At 43.5% G+C, this 17,137-nt stretch overlaps 1 protein-coding gene across 1 annotated transcript in view; it reads left to right on the top strand.

Annotated features, from left to right (window-relative positions):
- Window positions 1–622: 622 nt before the first annotated feature.
- Window positions 623–17,137, top strand: part of dyrk1b (dual-specificity tyrosine-(Y)-phosphorylation regulated kinase 1B) — a 167,120-nt gene continuing 150,605 nt past the window's right edge. Inside the window, exon 1 of the mRNA XM_080747110.1 lies at window positions 623–1,450. The gene's annotated coding sequence lies outside the window, so the exon portion shown is untranslated. The remainder of the gene's footprint in view (window positions 1,451–17,137) is intronic.

Here is a 17,137-nt window from a genome sequence, read left to right as displayed (position 1 = left end):
AAGAGTTGAATTACATCTGCATTACTTTAATTTACAAGAAGTCTACACAATTAGAGAATTTGGAAGAATTTATATTTTGATCAACGTTTGCCTGTGTTGTCTCCTATGGTACCAACATCAATACAGCATGGAATTGTGGCCAAAAGCTAAATCCAAAGAACAAGTTTTAGGTCTGAGAGGATAAATATCTCATCAAATGGTGGGCCATGGCTCAAAATGCTGAACAAATAAATGGACCTAGATATGAAAAAGGTTGAAAAATGAAAACCAAGTAGACTGCTCTAGTCCAGTGGTTCTCAAAGTGGATTTCCTAAAAGGGATTCTTTAATAGGGGGTCTAAATTGACCCATTCAAGTCTACTAGCAGGGTACACATGGAATGGAACCAAATTAACCCGTGAGGGGTAGCAGTGTACAGTCAGAGTTAAGGGAGACCTTGACATTTGAAAGTTTTGAGAAACCACTGCTCTAGTCTAGTAGCCTCAGAATTCGGCGGGACACCGAGTCCCGTGTAACCGCCGGGGACGCGCTTTCCGACCGCTCCGCTCCGCTCTGCTCCGCTCCTCTCCTCTGCTGTGTGACCGAGATGAACGGCACAGAGGGGGGGTAAACCCTGACCAACACACATCACTTCCAGCTTCAGCTTCAAGCCCTGGCTGAAACACACGCTGAACCTAAACGACAGTGCGTGTGGTTTTTGCACCGGCACACAGCGAGGCCCCCCGGCCCGCCGCCGTCCGGCCGTCCACAACCAACAGAACCCTGCAGTGGGCGGACTCATTTCTCTCTCTCTGTCTCTCTCTCCCCTCTCTCTCTCCACAAACGCGAATGGCAGCGTTTTAGTCAGCTAGCATGCTAGCTGGCAGCTAGCTAACGTTTTTTTTTTACATTACATTCTATATCTATTCGAGCTAAAGCTAGCTAGCTCCGGGTCGCAGCCGTTTTTTTAAAGGGAAGTCTTGTGGGAGAGATCGATCAGCGAAATCTGTGCTCGAGAAAGAAGAAGAACCACCACCGATTAGTGGGCGGACATCTGACTGGGGGTTTCTCGGTGTGCGGTGGTTGGTGTCCATGGTTATGGTGGTGGCGGACTGCCATCCTGCCCTGAGCCGCGGCTAGGCTGCACTGCGCCCGGGATACGACCCGACCCCCGTCCCGCAACCCCGCTGCTGCTGCTGCTGCTGCTGTCTGGAGAAGAGCGAATCTGCCTCCATCTGCTGCTCAACCTGACAGGGATTTATTGTTATCGCTGTTAAAAGAAGAAAACAAGAAAACGACCTCTCTGTTGGGATTTCTGTCCCAGAAGAGGGTCGTACAGACCAGGGGAGGAGGGGGCTCGGTTCGTTTGGAAGGTGGTAGAGAGACATAGAGAGAGACAGAGCCGAGAGAGAGAGAGAGAGGGGATCTGAACATGGCTGCTTCGGGGAGCTTGGATCGACACGCCGCCTGAGGTAAGCTCTTTCCCCGGCCGGGTGGATGTGGTTTCTGACGGGGTGGATGGAGAGCCCGCTGTCTTAATGTTCTGCATCAACTAATGTGTGTCTGTGTATGTGTGTGTGTGTGTGTGGGAGAGAGAGAGCTGATGTTGGCTCGGAGGCCGTGGCGTTAGCCTGCCTATCCCTCCTCTCCTCTTCCAACATCCCCACCCCTGTTCCTTGCCCAGCAGCACCCGGCCGCTGGTCCCCGGCACCCGTGTTGCCGATCAGACAGACAGACAGCCGGCGGGCGCGATGCACCCGGGCCGTTGAAAATAGATGGTGTTTCAATCGGTGCTGACTGATCGATGGATTGGCCGGTAATGTTTAGCCCATTAGTAGACTCCCATGGCGTTAGATGGCATGATGGTGATGATGGAGGGAGGAGGATGGATGCTGCTGCTGCTGCCCCTGTTTCAGCAGCCTCAGTGTTCCACCATTGACTCCCATCCTCGGGGTTTTGGACATTAAACGCCCGGCTATGTGGCTGTGGTGTGACTGGGATGTGGGATATGGGATGTCGAGGCCACTTAATGAGCCGCTGTGGCGGCGATCAGTCATGTTTGAGGCGGTATGTGACTGTGTAGTGGGTATCTAGGCAGGTTTTAGCACCACCTGCCTACACACACACACACACACACACACACACACACACACACACACACACACACACACACACACACACACACACACACACACACACACACAGGGAAGGATGCAGGCTGGCGGATGAAGATGGATGGGTGAATGAATGAAGGGATGGATGGATGTATAGAGCTGGATGGCTTTCTAGCCTCTGTTTTAATGTACCATAGTCCAGTGTCACTGTATGTATGGTGATGGCTTTAGCTATCATAGCGGCCATGTCCCCTCCCTGCCCCCCCCCCCCCCCCCCAACTCTCTCTCTCTCTCTCTCTCTCTTTCTCTCTCTCTCTCTCTCTCTCTCTCTCTCTCTCTCTCTCTGTGTATCTGCAGCGTTTCATCTGCTGTGGCAGCTAACACTGCTTAGCTACTGCATCAGCCCCAGCCCCAACCCAGCCCTGGAGGAGGAGGGGGAGAGAGGGGCAGATAGGCTCCCCGGCAACGGGTGGGAGAGGTCAGGGGAAAGATACGGACGAGAGACCCATTGGGTGTTTCACAGCCAGAGGCAGGGTGACTTTATTGGGCTCCCTCTCTCTCTCTCTCTCTCTCTCTCTCCTCTTTTCCTGTCTCTCTCTCCCTCTCTTTCATTCTCTCGCTCTCCCTCTTTTCTCTCAGTGTGCTCATCCTCTGTGTTATCAAGTGATACTCTGGATCAGATGATGTACTGGTCTGAATCTGTTGGCCACCTTTCTCCAGTTTGAATAACCTTTGTCACAAAGTCGTGTCTCCCTCTCTCTCTCTCTCTCTCTCTCTCTCTCTCTCTCTCTCTCTCTCTCTCTCTCTCTCTCTCTGTCTCCATCTCTGCTGCTTCTGGTGCTTTTTGATAATGAAGACTGCTGGTTTAAAATGGACCCTCCTCTTCTCCCTGCTGCTCTTGTCGTTTTCCCCTCACTCTCCCAGCATCCTCCTCTCCACTCGTTCGCTCTTCTTCTCCCCTATTCGGGTTTTGATAACATTTCGCCACCGGAATGCTGTATGGACCCAGTTCTGTTAGCGGCGTTAGAATCGTCTGTTTCTCAAACTTAGATCCCACAGACTGAGACCAGGTGTTTTTCTGTTGTGGGTTCATCTCCCCAGATAAGGACCGTTGTATCATTTTGATTGACTTCCAAGGCCCAGTGCCACAATAGAACATGTGAGATGTGATAGTAAACTTAAGGCCTTCCCTGGTACAATTGTATACCAATTGGTTTTACTGTACATTGGAGACATGCTGAATAAATGTGACTACAGAGGGAGTTGCACCATCATCAACGACTTGCAGTGTTTCTACAATGCAATTCATTTTCCACACACAGGAGATCATTGCTTTTTATTTTTATTATTAATATATCAATACATTGTTCTGTGCAGTAATATCAATACATTGTTCTGTGCAGTAACAGCCATGTATAAGGACATTTGAGGAGCAAGTTTTATTCGTAAGGGGAAAGAATTAACCAAATCAGAAACGGATTCTGTCGGACATGTATAATATGGGATAACTCAAGAAGGTGGACAAAGGAGGCTGACCAGGCCAAAAACAAATTATAATGAAGAATGACATTTCCTCTTTTTATATGGAAAGGTTTTACTGAATTATTGTACACTTTAACACCTCACCACTTAATGTTAATATCATCTTAGGATTGTTTGTCTTGTCTTGGGAAGACAAGATTTGTTTCTATTCAAATCTGTTGTCATAGACACCAACAGGAGCATTTCTTGCCTCGTTTTAACTTTGCAAAGTCCACTGCGTTATTGACATCCAACTTTTAGCACGTTATGTACAGGAATCACACACTTTCATTGGCATGGCAGTGTTCAGAAGCAGTCAGAAACAGATGATTGCTCAGTAAATAAATTATGCAAATCAGTTGACAGCAGTGTTTCTGTGGCTCACAAGGTGTGATGATGATTGTTTTCCTGACATGGTGGTTTAGGTCACTCTAGTTCTCAACGTGGCATCTGGGGACCCTCACAGAGTATTTTAGTGTCAAATGGGGGTCTGTGGCCCTAATGCATGAAACTGGGGGTCCTTGAAATTAGAAAGTTTGAGAATGACTGGTTTAGGTCAACACAACCACATTGAGGACGAGGTACTTGCAGGATATTGCCACTGTAAACCCCATATAAGTGACCACTGTGATCCCGAGGTAAGGTGTTAATATCTGCAGTGGTCACTACTCACTAACTACGGGGCCTTTTCCACCGGCAAAGAACCGGTTCTGGTTCTTTCTCCCGCCTATGGGAAGAACCAGAGGTGAGCTTTTCCACCAAGAACCAGAGTTGGTTCCGAACCGTAAAAGTTGGTTCAGAACTGGAACCACACAATCCTTGGTTTTTGTGGTTCCAGAGCCAAACCCTTGGCTCTGGTTCAATCTGGTGGAAACGCAAGACGGTTCACAAGAACGAACCAAGGTTCCCAAGAAGTTGAACCGGCACTGTTTCTGGAACCGGTTCTTTGCCGGTGGAAAAGGCCCCTAACTGTAAGTTAATCCACGACCAATATCAACCGAATGAAATTGGTCGTGGAACTGCTCGTCTAGAAGTTATGTCCTCCTGCCATGAACAGTTACAGCGCACAACAGATTGACAATCCTGCCAATGGTTGGTCTCGCATCCCACAGAGCATCTTTTAGACACTTGTCGAGTGTTCACCAAGGAAGGCAGAAGCAGCTCATCCCAACACTGCTTTGAAGCACTTTCATGTCCTCTACCCCAGTGGTTCTCAACCTTTTCAGGCCGCGACCCCCAAAATAATCATATTTTAACTGGGGACCCCTCCACCCTGACAGACACTAAGAGTTGAGGCATTACATTTTGCGAGGCGTTGTGAGCGTGTAGATCTGCTATTTTCACAATTTCTGACTCTAATATTTGACAATTTGGCAAATGTTTTAATTGGTCATTTTATTAAAAAGTCCTTAAATTGTCACTTCAGAAATGTGCTGATACCCTCTATACACTTAAACTTTATGTTGGTTTGTTTACTGTTGAGTGAGAAAACAAAGTTTCACATTACGTTAATCATCTGGGGACGCCCCAGAGACCCACAGGTTGAGAACCATTGCGCTCTACCCGAGATATGAATCCGGGTCTCCCACTATCAGGTTGTCTCCCACTAAAATTAGTATAAGTATAATATAACTGTAATGTACACCACATGTGCGAAACAAAAATAAATGAAATGAAATAAATGAAATGAAATGAAATGAAATTCAGAAAACCTGTTTGATATGATCATGGCATGCAATACCTCTGCTCTGGTCAACCATTAGTTATCCCACATGACCACAGTATCTAATGTCTCAACAGAAGATAGATTATCTACAACCACAGCAGTTATGTTAGTTACATTGTATATTAACCAGTAAGACTCCCTAATCGGGAGATAAGCGACCGTCAGGTCGCATACAGTACACAAACTTTAGAAGGCAATGGTGGCCAATCAGGAGAGAATATGGGAAATGGGACATGTTGATGACATGACTTTAGAGATACTGTGTACCGCTTTGCGTAATAATTTTAGGGCAAAATCTGTAGGAACATTGTCCAAAAAGGTGTTTTGCAAGAATCAGCCCCATGGTGGCGCTAGAAGAGGGACATGTGAGAAATGAGAGGTGGAGGTTGTGGTTTGGCAACCAAGGAGTGTGTGTGCAATTTAAAGGGCCATTTCACCTCTGGGACAACCCAATCTTATTTTATTGTTGTTTGGGACACGATCAACACAATCCTGAGTTATGTTTTGTGTTCAATCTATGTTTTGAGATTTCAGATTTTCAGAGTATTTCAGCATGTACTAGTGATGCAAAACGCATCACTAGTACATGCTGAAATACTAAAATATCTAAAAACACAGATTGAACACAAAACATAACTCAGGATTGTGTTGATCGTGTCCCAAACAACAATAAAATAAGATCGGGTTGTCCCAGAGGTGAAATGGCCCTTTAAGTTTGGCATGGATAGGGCCAATGGTGGCGGAGATATGAGTAGGGCAAAAGTGTGACGTGACGGACAGACTGACAGACAGCCGGTAGAGTTTTGGATAGTAACTGCGACCTGACGGTTGCAATAAAAAGAAGAAGACAACCTGTTCCATATGCAGTATTTAAAAAGAATACTGCATGGCAGTGCATGCATATGTAGCCGGGGTGTGCGAGTTTCTCCTTTTTAAAATATTTTCCCGAAGGTCAGCAGTACCTCACCAAACCCTTGGTGTGCGTTACCCTTCCTGCTAGTTATATTGTAACTCTAACTCTACCATACAGATTGGTCAAAATACGGTCATTAAATATAATTCATTCACCTAAACAAGTTCAATCTTCACGACGCTGTATGCTGCCATTTCCTTAATTTAGGCATGGAGCTGAAACAGAGATAGCATGTTGCATTTCCCATTAAATAAAATTGTCTTTTCCATTAAATAAAAACCAAGCAAGCAGCATCATACCCTCATACCCTTGCACAGGTAGAGTAGGTTGTGTTCTATGTGACCATGGGGGTTGTGGGATGCTTTTGCGTGCTGGAAAAGTCATACACAACCTAGGATACGGTCAAGTGCTGTCCTTGGGCATGTAGGAAATGAGCATTTCTTGCATCAATTGATATTTGCAGTTTGTGGACTGAAGCTCTCCTAGGCTAGTATATTTGTCATCAAACACGCACGCACGCACGCACGCACGCATGCACGCACGCAACACACACACACACACACACACACACACACACACACACACACACACACACACACACACACACACACACACACTTCTCTCTGTGCTAATTGATGAGACTCAATTACTCATCTATGCTACTGATACTATTGTGTAACCACTGAGCCCTATGTACTGTTTTATGGCAATTATGGAAAGTATCTACAAGCTCACATTGCATTGTAGCATGTTGTTGTGAGCTTGTAGATCTGCTATTTATAAATACATCTTTGAAATTCAAATATTTTTTGAAAGTTTTCACGGAAATATAGCAACACCAAGTTCAATGTGGTTAACAGGTGTGTGCATGGGAAGTAGATGGTCCTGAGTGCTCCAGGTTTTGGATGTTGTTTGGAGTAGGGCATTAACGACTTGTGATTTCATCAAGTCGACTCGACTCAGTAAAAAGTTGAGTTGAAGTCGACTATCGTTTGATGACGTCATCACATCACACACGACCCCCCAATTATTTTGGGGGGTCTCCAGATGATTAACTTAATGTGAAGCATTGTTTTCTCACTCAACAGTAAACAAACCAACATAAAGTTTAAGTGTATAGAGGATATCTGCACATTTGTAAAGTGCCAATTTAAGGACTTTTTAATACCTCTAAAATGACAAAATATGCGTTGTCCTAATTGTCAAATATATCGAGGCAGAAATTGTGAAAATAGCCAATCTACACGTAGATCTGCTATTTTCACAATAGAAAGTTTTTTTTTTCAACAACGACTTTAGACTTTCTCTGGTGGGAGTCGATTTTAAGTTGACTGAGTCGACTTTTTCGTTAATGCCCTAATTGGAAGTAGATGGTCCTGAGTGCTCCAGGTTTTTGGATGTTGTTTGGAGCTTGAACTTCAGCTGGTGAACTTGAAGACAGTGAAGTAAATGGCCTGATGGCGAGCAGCAGGTGCCGTATAAACACAGTGAAAACCGTGAATCACAAGCGCAGAGCATCATCACATCCCATCACCTGACAGTTCAGCCTGGATGAAGAAGTGCTGGCTAGGCCTGTCACTGGGGATGGGACGATACGCGATATTATCGTTTATCGTGATAAAAAACACTTGCGATAATCGCATCGTGGAGATTTAATTTATCGTGATATCGTCCTTCGTCATGCACTGGGATCAATTCACCTTTTATTTGCCGAGCTGCATATCCCAGTACCACCTAAACCCTCGATAATTGGTAAAAGGTACTTATTATGTACGTACTTGATCGTCTTTTTTTTTCACTCTTATCAACTGTCTTTGACAAAAAATAGCCGATCTACAAGCTCACAACACGTCACGTTGTGAGCTTGTAGATCTGCTATTTTTGGTAAATGTTCCCCTCCAGGATAATGGATTTTGATTATCGTGATAATATCGTAAATCGCGATTTCTTTTGTCACAATAATCGTGATATGATGAATAATGACCATTTTCATATCGTCCCATCTCTACCTAGTCACACATAATCACACAATCTGAATTGTTTGAGATAATTGCAATAATCTTTCACATAATCATCATAGTTGTCATAATCATTTCCATGATAGAAATGTTCATATATGTTCAAAACATTTTCAAAAAAATAGTGGAAATAGCAGATTTTTTTTGAGCCCCCCATGAATGTGGAGGGGGTTTGACCCATTTAGACTGGGGACGCATTATTTTGTGCTTTAACTATTGAAAAATAGCAGATTTACAAGCTGGTGCCGCGCTGCGAGCTTGTAGATCTGCTATTTTTGAAAAATCGTGAACATTTGTGCAAGTCTTTGAATATTTCACTTTCTTCTGAAAAATCTATGTTTCTAAGTCAGTGGTGCCCAAACCTTTTCATGTGAAGGACCCCCAAAATTATATGTATTTGGCCACGGACCCCTATCTCAAAATAATTAGTTCACGGACGCCCCAGAAGCGAAATATGAGTTACAATGTTCGCTTAAAAAATACATACGGTATATTCAAAGATTTGCACAAACTTTCACGACTTTAAAAAAATAGCAGATCTACAAGCTTGCAGCGTGGCACTCGGTGCTGCGCTGTGAGCTTGTAAATCTGCTATTTTTCAATAGCTGAAGTCCCCTCCACCTTGGGTCAAACAAAGCACTTGCCCAGTCGGGAAACTTGAAAGCAAACTCCACCTGCCCGAAAGTTTTATTTGCTTGGTGGGCAACCCTTAGTGTGAACACCTGTATACATTCCAAGTGTTATCAGGGTTGGGGGGGGAAATTACTTGACAATTCCTAATCATTTCTGTTCATAGTTGTGTTCATAATGATTTGTGGGTGCCTGTTGGCCTAGCGGTCCAGGCGCCTATCACATATACTGTCTGTAGGCTGTAAAGCATTGCGGGTTCGATTCCCGTTCTGAATGATTTCTGCTGTGTGTCTCTCGCTCTTTCCTGTCCATCTTCACTTGAACCATCAATAAAGGCAGAAAAGCACAAAAATAAAACTATTCTCGCTTCAGTAAGGATGTACATAGAGGATGCAATGTTTAGTCATGTTTGATCTGTCTGCTACGAGAATGTTGTTTTTGACAGCAAAGTTTGATTTTGTTTTAGTCTTTTGAGTAAAATGTAATTTAGTTTTTGTCATAATTTAGTCACCTGAAAAGTATTAGCTTTAGTCTAATTTTAGTTGACTAAATATCATAAGATTTTAGGCGACTAAATCTACAGTTGATTTAGGCAACTGAAATGTATTTTGGCAGGCCTCGATGGCATCGTAATGACTGATTTTACACTTGGTTGTCAGCACTATTTTCTGCACACCTGAGAGCAACCAAACATTAAATGATTGTCTTGTCCACTAGTCCCTCCCTAACGTTTTAGTCTAGTTTTTATTTTGTTGACGAAATTGTCAATATATTTTGTCTTAGTTTTATTCATCATAGTTTAGTTTTTATTTAGTTTTCGTCAGTGAAAAAAACATAGTCGACAAACATTTTTCGTCATATTTTTAGTCGACGAAATCCACACTGCTACGAGAAGGAGGTGCTTCTTTCCTACCCGATTCTCTCGTCCTTGCGCTGTCATCCGAGACACTGGGGGTATGTCTTCATAAATGGGTCGTCACTTGTCACATTGGAAGTATAACCTCTATCGTAGTCCTTGTGTGTTGTACAATGACGGTACACAGTCTGCGTTTTATCCACCACGTTGTTATTGTGTCATGGGTAACAAACACAAAATCCTGATTTATACACTCAACCTGTGGGTCGGGACCCAAATTATTATGCAGGGTCCCCAGATGATTACCTTAATGTGCAACCTTGTTTTCTCACTCAACAGTAAACAAACAAAGATCAAGTTTAAGTGTGTAGAGGGTATCTGCACATTTCTAAAGTGACAATTTAAGGACTTTTAATACCTCTAAAATGACAAACTAAACATTGTCCAAATTATCAAATATTAGAGGCATTAGTCCGAAGGTTCATTTGTCCGAATTTGTTAAGAATACTATGCCTAACTCTAACCCTAACCCTAACCTTAACCTCAGTAACCCTAACTAAATTCGGACTAATGAACCTTCGGACTTATGGGCAGTCCCCGAAATGGGTATGGTCCCGGTCATAAGTAGATGTTAGTGATGCGCGGGTCAGGTTTTTTTCATAACCCGCACGGCCCACAGAACGTAACCCGCCCGCCCGCGCCGCAGAACAATATACAAATCAACGAATCCGCCCGCCCCGCAACCTGCATTTAAAAAAAAGATGGTATATCATCTCCACAATAGCTCATCTTTATATACAGCTCTTCTAAGTACCCAAAGTCGCTTTACAGAAAGGTTTACAGTAGCACAATATTGTCATGGGCTAAATAAACAAACGTGTTGTTCAAATTGGGGTTTAGCCTAAAAGACATTCATTCAAAGACGTTCATTCTCTCTAAATCGCAGACATTCATTCAAAGACGTTGATTCTCTCTAAATCGCGAGGGGAATCGTTGGGGTAAGAATGGCGTTTCAGGTTTTATGTCAATCATATCAGCGCCTCACACTTTAAACAGAAAGCAAAAGACGGGAGCGACTCGAGGTGAGCGTGGTTGGTTCATTCAGTCACTAGTAGATGTGTATTAGTGCACTAATCTATAATCAAATAGATGTTTTATTTTATGTCACTGCATCCCTAGTTGGTACAGGTATGGTCCCAGTCATAAGTGTTAAGACAGACTGCCTAATCTGTTGCTATTTTGCTAATGAGTGACTGACTGGCGAGGTCGTTGTCTCGTTGACTTTAACACTGCCAACTGCCTGAGTTGGCTATCTGGCTCACTAGCATCTGTCTGAGTGATTGATTAGCTTGCTTGCTAAATGACTTCCTAGCTGGCTGACCTGTTCATTACTGACTGACTGGCTGACTGACTGTGACTGGATGGCTGCTAGCTCGCTGAGCAATGTGGCTGGTTAACCTCTTGGCTAGTAGCTATAACTGTCACGGTTCCTGTCATCAGAGCCTCATAGCGGGGGCGTGTGACGTTAGCATCGCGTAACCTCCAGGCTACATACGGACTCCGTAGACCGATAGAGCCCTTGCTCGTTTGTAGGGATGGGACGATATGAAAATGTCATATCGCGATTATTGTGACAAAACTAATCGCGATTTACATTATTATCGCGATAATCAAAATCTTTTATCCTGGTGGCAGAACATTTGCCAAAAAATGAGCTTGTAGATCGGCTATTTTTTGGCAAAGACATTTGATAGAGAGTGAAAAAAAGACTGTATAAAGTACCTATATTATAAGTACCTTTTAAAAATTATAGAGGGTTTAAGTGGCACCAGATATGCAGCTCGGCAAATAAAAGGTGAATTGATCCCAGTGCATGACGGAGGACGGTATCACGATAAATGTAATTTTATTGCGATAAACGATAATACCCATCCCTACACGTTTGTACGATCGTATAGTTAAAGACGTATTTAAAGACACAGTTAATCAGTTGCAGACCAATCTATCTGTTTGCCAAGTCACAGTCTTCATCTGTGCACTGCTCACCCATTGATCCGTCTGCCAATTGGCCTGCCTGTCTTCCCTCCCGCCCGTCTGTCTGACTCCCTGTCCGTCTGCCTGCTTGACCAGTGTTGTTTTTGACAGTAAAGTTTGATTTAGTTTTAGTCATAGTCTTTTGAATAAAATGTCATTTAAGGTGTCTCCACACCAAACAGCCTACAGGAGACTCCTTCTGACTGTACACACTACACAGACTGCAAAGAACTGCAAAAAACTAAGCCCCCTTTTTTTCCCAGACGCGGACGCCGACTGTAGTTACTGTATGGCAGTGTTGCCATGTCTGCTCGTTATAAGTGACGTTGATCCTGTTTTCCTATAATGTTGCTAGTTGTGAGTTGCTTTTGTTTGGGCTTGTTTCTGAAGTGTAGTTGCTTATTTGGCCTTGCTTTCAACAATCTTTTAGAAAATAACTAATGTAATAGTGCTCAATAGGTGAAACAGGTCGCTGCTTTTGGGCTTATTTTCATAGACCTGCTCGCTTGTTTCACTCACAGAATTTGGCAACTGGAGGCACTCCGTGTCCTCCGTGCAGAGGAAAAAAAAACACAGTCAACACGGGCAGCTGCAGCACTATTACTAGCCTACTTCTGGATCAGATTGGAATAGGAATTGAGAGTTGAGATTGAGAAAATGGTATTTAGTTAAAATGTGCCACGAGAAAATGTCTCTGTCTTATTTAGGCTTTGTTTCTGCAACTGCAGCAAACTAATGTCCACTATACAGGAGTATCAAGTCGCCTCAATCCTACCGACCAATTGCAAAAGACTGAGCAGGTTCGGTTTTCGATCGACGGGTTCCGACAGCCCTATCGACGGCAAGCGCCTCTTGCCGACAAGTTGCCGATGGCTCTCGGTCGGCAGCAGACGCTTTCCGCCGCCGATTCGTGGCCGAATCTGTGCGTTTAAAACCTTGCTTTAGTTTTAGTCATAATTTAGTCACCTGAAAAGTATTCGTTTTAGTCTAATTTTAGTCAACTAAATATCATTAGATTTTAGGCGACTAAATCTACGGTTGATTTAGTCAACTGAAATGTATTTTGGCAGGCCTTGATGGTATTGTAATGACTGATTTTACACTTGGTTGTGTGCTGAAAATAGCAGATCTACAAGCTCACAACGCGTCACAGCGCGACACGCTGTGAGCTTGTAGATTGGCTATTTTCAGCACGAAACAGCTGAGAGCAACCAAACATAAAATGACTCTCTTCTCCTCTAGTCCCTCAGTAATGTTTTAGTCTAGTTTTTATTTTGTTGACAAAATTGTCAATATATTTAGTCTTAGTTTTAGTCATCACAGCTTAGTTTTTATTTAGTTTTCGTCAGTGAAAAAAACGCAGTCGACAAACAGTTTTCGTCATAGTTTTAGTCGAAAAGATCAACACTGTGCTTGACCCATCCCGGGGCTCTGCACTTGGGTCTAGTGATGAGCAATCTGGCTAGCCATCGTCAAGGAAAAGTTCGGTCGCTCTTTTCACTTTTGCAGCAATGCGGAAGTCTGTGTTCTTGAGAGACTACGTGATGAGTGATTCGTTCAAATCCCTGAAATGTGTCGCTCACACTTTCGTTCACTCCCCCGCCCGCCCCCTCCCCCTAATAGCCCCTGGCACACAGGACGGGAGGGCGGGCTGTACTCGTGACGCAATAAAAACACTCCCGCGATTGTGTTTTTCACGGGACGGTCGCGCCATGAACGGTGAGCGTGAGCGAATCGTTTGAATGGATCATTACCATGAATGAACATGAAATGATTCGTTCACTGAAATTAACGGGATTGTCCATCACTACTTGGGTCCACCAGGTGAACTCCACTCCCAAGTTCTGAACTTAACCGCTACTACCTGTAACCTGACGGGCAGAGTGCTGGTTAACTAGCTACTTGAGTGGCACATTTGCTCACCTTGGTTTAACCCTGGGTTTAGGTTTATACTCCAGGTTTGCCTGTATCCAACCAGATGTCTGTTCGTAGATGTCAGTCAGATGTCTGTCAGTATGCTAGATGGTTTGTCAGTAATGTTTCTGTCCCTTTGTTAAACAAGAGCCAAGAGAAGAGACACCTGCATGCACACACACACACACACACACACACACACACACACACACACACACACACACACACACACACACACACACACACACACACACACACACACACACACACACACACAGGTCACACATTCACAGGTAGAGGACCCAGCTATCACCCACCTTTTTAAAGGGTGGATAGATGGTCCGGGTATTATGTAATGTGAGCTAAAATGGTCTTTAACATAATTTCAAGACGAAAACATAGATACACATTATAATAGATAGATTTGTTATAATTGACTAAATTGATCAGTATGATTAACCACATAACCCTATATTTAACCACATAACCCTATATTAAACGAAAAATTTGAAAATAGACGATCTAAATAATTAGCTTGTTGATCGGATATTTTCACTATTGTTTATTTCTTTTAATAATTTTAATTTTTATCTTAATCGAGGCAAAACTTTGAAATAATCGTGATATTGATTTGAAGTCATACAGCCCATCCCAAGGGGAAAAATCAGTCGCCCAGAGGCAGCGCAGTAGTTTTAAGGTTTACAAAGTTACCGAGAAGTATGAAAAAGAAAAAGTACTGTTGTGTACCGTAGAAAAGGCACAATAAAAAGAAGAATATTTAGTGTCAAAAACAGTCAACGCTCATAATTGTCACGTCACAACACAAATAGCAATAGTTAAAGCGCAACTTATCATCAATGCAGCGCCAAACAAGTGTTCAAACAGTCAATGTATTCCATCGTACGCTGATGTTGCTGGTCATCCAAAAAAAACGGATCTACATGCTCACAACACGTTGCGGGCATGTAGATCAGCTAATTTCAGTGAGCCAGTGCAACTATCGAATTTCATAGTATTTTTAGAGAATGGGACCAGTTCTTATGTCTGCTACTGGGACACTCCCAGTGATGTTACTAGGTTTTCAATGTAATGGGTCCCGGGACCCACAGGTGGTCATTCAAATGGGTCCCAGAAAAGTTTTATGAGTCCTCAATACAATGTTTTCGAGCGCTGTGAGCTTGTAGATCGGCTATTTTCAAAATGTTTGCCTATTTCTTATATTTATTTTACAATTTGGCTAATGTTTGAACTTAGAACTAGGATTTCTAAATACACTAGGCTACAGACACCCATTTAATTATATTTATATCACTGGGACCCCAATTTATATTAAATGTTAAAATACTAGAGTACAAATGGAACAGGTCCATTTGGTTCCATTTGTTCACTGAGTTACAGACCCATAAAGTTCTATTTGGTTCCTAACTATCATTTATCTGGGGACCCCCTGGAACTCCCTCAAGGACCCAGGACCCCACTTTGAGAACCACTAGTGAATTTTTTTTTTAGCTGTTCCAGGTTTAACTGATAATAAATCTTTACAGTGTTTATCTTACACATTAAAAAACGAATTAAACTATCTAAACTAATATAGCAACTTAAGTAGTGGAAGTAAATTATTTTAACATGGACTCCAATGGAGGCGCATCCCCGGGACCCCAGGACCATGACATGAATGAGTCCCTGGGCGACTTGAATGAGTTTTTGATGCGGGATGCGCACGTAATGACATCACTGCACTCCTGGGTTATTGTATATTGGTTGGGATCGTTCCTAATCAAAAAGGGCCATTGAACCACAGCTCTCACCTTCATGCCCTGAAAAGGTTGATAGAAATCCCGTCCGCGCTCAACGCTGTCCACAGGCCTGCGCCAAGTGGATTAACCAGCTGTCAATCAAACTCATTACTGTATGTCCGTTGCTTTGTCTGTTTGACATACCCTGTAATACCTGGGATGTACTAGAGCAGTGGTTCTCAACCTGTGGGTCGGGACCCTGCACAGGTCCCCCAACAGAGTCCCCCAACTTAATGTGCAAGATTGTTTTCTCACTCAACAGTTAACAAAACCAACGTAAAGTTTAAGTGTGGGCCTTTCTGTGTGGAGTTTGCATGTTCTCCCTGTGTCTCCTAGGGTTGATACCCTCACAAAAACATGCAGTAATCTTGGTCTCAATAATGCCTCCCCCTGGCCAGCATGAGGTCAGTCCGTTGTCTCCCCAGGCACGGCAGAGGGAGAGCAGAGCCCAGGATTACATAGGCAATTGGCACTGGGTGAGAAATGGGTTAAAAAAAAAGAAAGAAAAAAGTGTGGGTTTCTGCATATTTCTTAAGTGTCAATTAAGGACTTTTTTAATACCTCTAAAATGCCAAATTGTCTAATATTAGAGGCAGAAATTGTGAAAATAGCAGATCTACATGCTCACAATGCCAGTGCTATTTTCACAATAGAACTGTGTTATACAAAATGTAATGCCTCAACTCTTAGTGATCGTCAGGGTGGGGGGTCCCCAGTTAAAATATTATTATTTTGGGGGTCCCAGCCTGAAAAGGTTGAGAAGCACTGTACTAGAAGAGGTGTTTTGTGTGAGGTTTTGTGTCGTGAGGAGAGAGAGAGAGAGAGAGAGAGAGAGAGAGAGAGAGAGAGAGAGAGAGAGACAGATTTTGGGATCGTAAACCCTCATCAGAGGAGAGCAGGGTAGGAGTAAAGAGAGGAACTTTTTGAAACATATTAATTTGAGATATTATTCTTATTATCATTACTTGCGAAAGCAGAGCGCGAAAGTACTGCGATCGGCTGGGTATTGTATGTATGTATGTATGTACTGTATGTTGGTGTCCTCTCTTGTTTTTTGTTTTTTAAAGATTTGTTTTTGGGCTTTTTATGCCTTTATTTGATAGGATAGTAGACTGACAGGAAATGGGGAGAGAGATGGGGAATGACATGTGGCAAAGGTCGTCCGGATCGGGAATCGAACCGGCGACGCCAGCAGGCATCATAGTCTAGTATGTGGTATGCGCCTTGACCACCAGGTCAGCGGGCGCCCCGTGTCCTCTCTTGTTTAAGACCGTAGCCCAATCAGGGAGCAGCATCTCTGGCAACGTCATCTTTAACAGGCAATGAACGACCAGTATTCCTTTTGATGCCAGTGGTGATGTCATTGGCATTGGCATATATCATAATATATCAGTGTTTTTTTTGAAGTGGTGATGCCACTAGTGAGCGCACTTCATCATGGCGCGCTCTACTTGTGCACAAGTAGGCCGTACATGGCCTACTTGTGTGCAAGGCGCAGGTTGGCACCTCGTCAGAGTGCATTTCTATTGCCGTGTTTCCCAACCTGTTGCCCGAGAGTCGTGGGATGCTCTGACCAGGTTGTGAAGCAAGAACAGCTTCTTTTAACCCATTCAGGCCGGGAACACATTTTGCTGTTT

The sequence above is a fragment of the Nannobrachium achirus genome, assembly GCF_963921795.1.
Source record: "Nannobrachium achirus genome assembly, chromosome: 2".
In the NCBI taxonomy this organism is placed as follows: Eukaryota; Metazoa; Chordata; class Actinopteri; order Myctophiformes; family Myctophidae; genus Nannobrachium; species Nannobrachium achirus.
The sequence above is the reverse complement of the archived record's forward strand: the minus strand, read 5'-3'. Positions and strand labels throughout refer to the sequence as shown.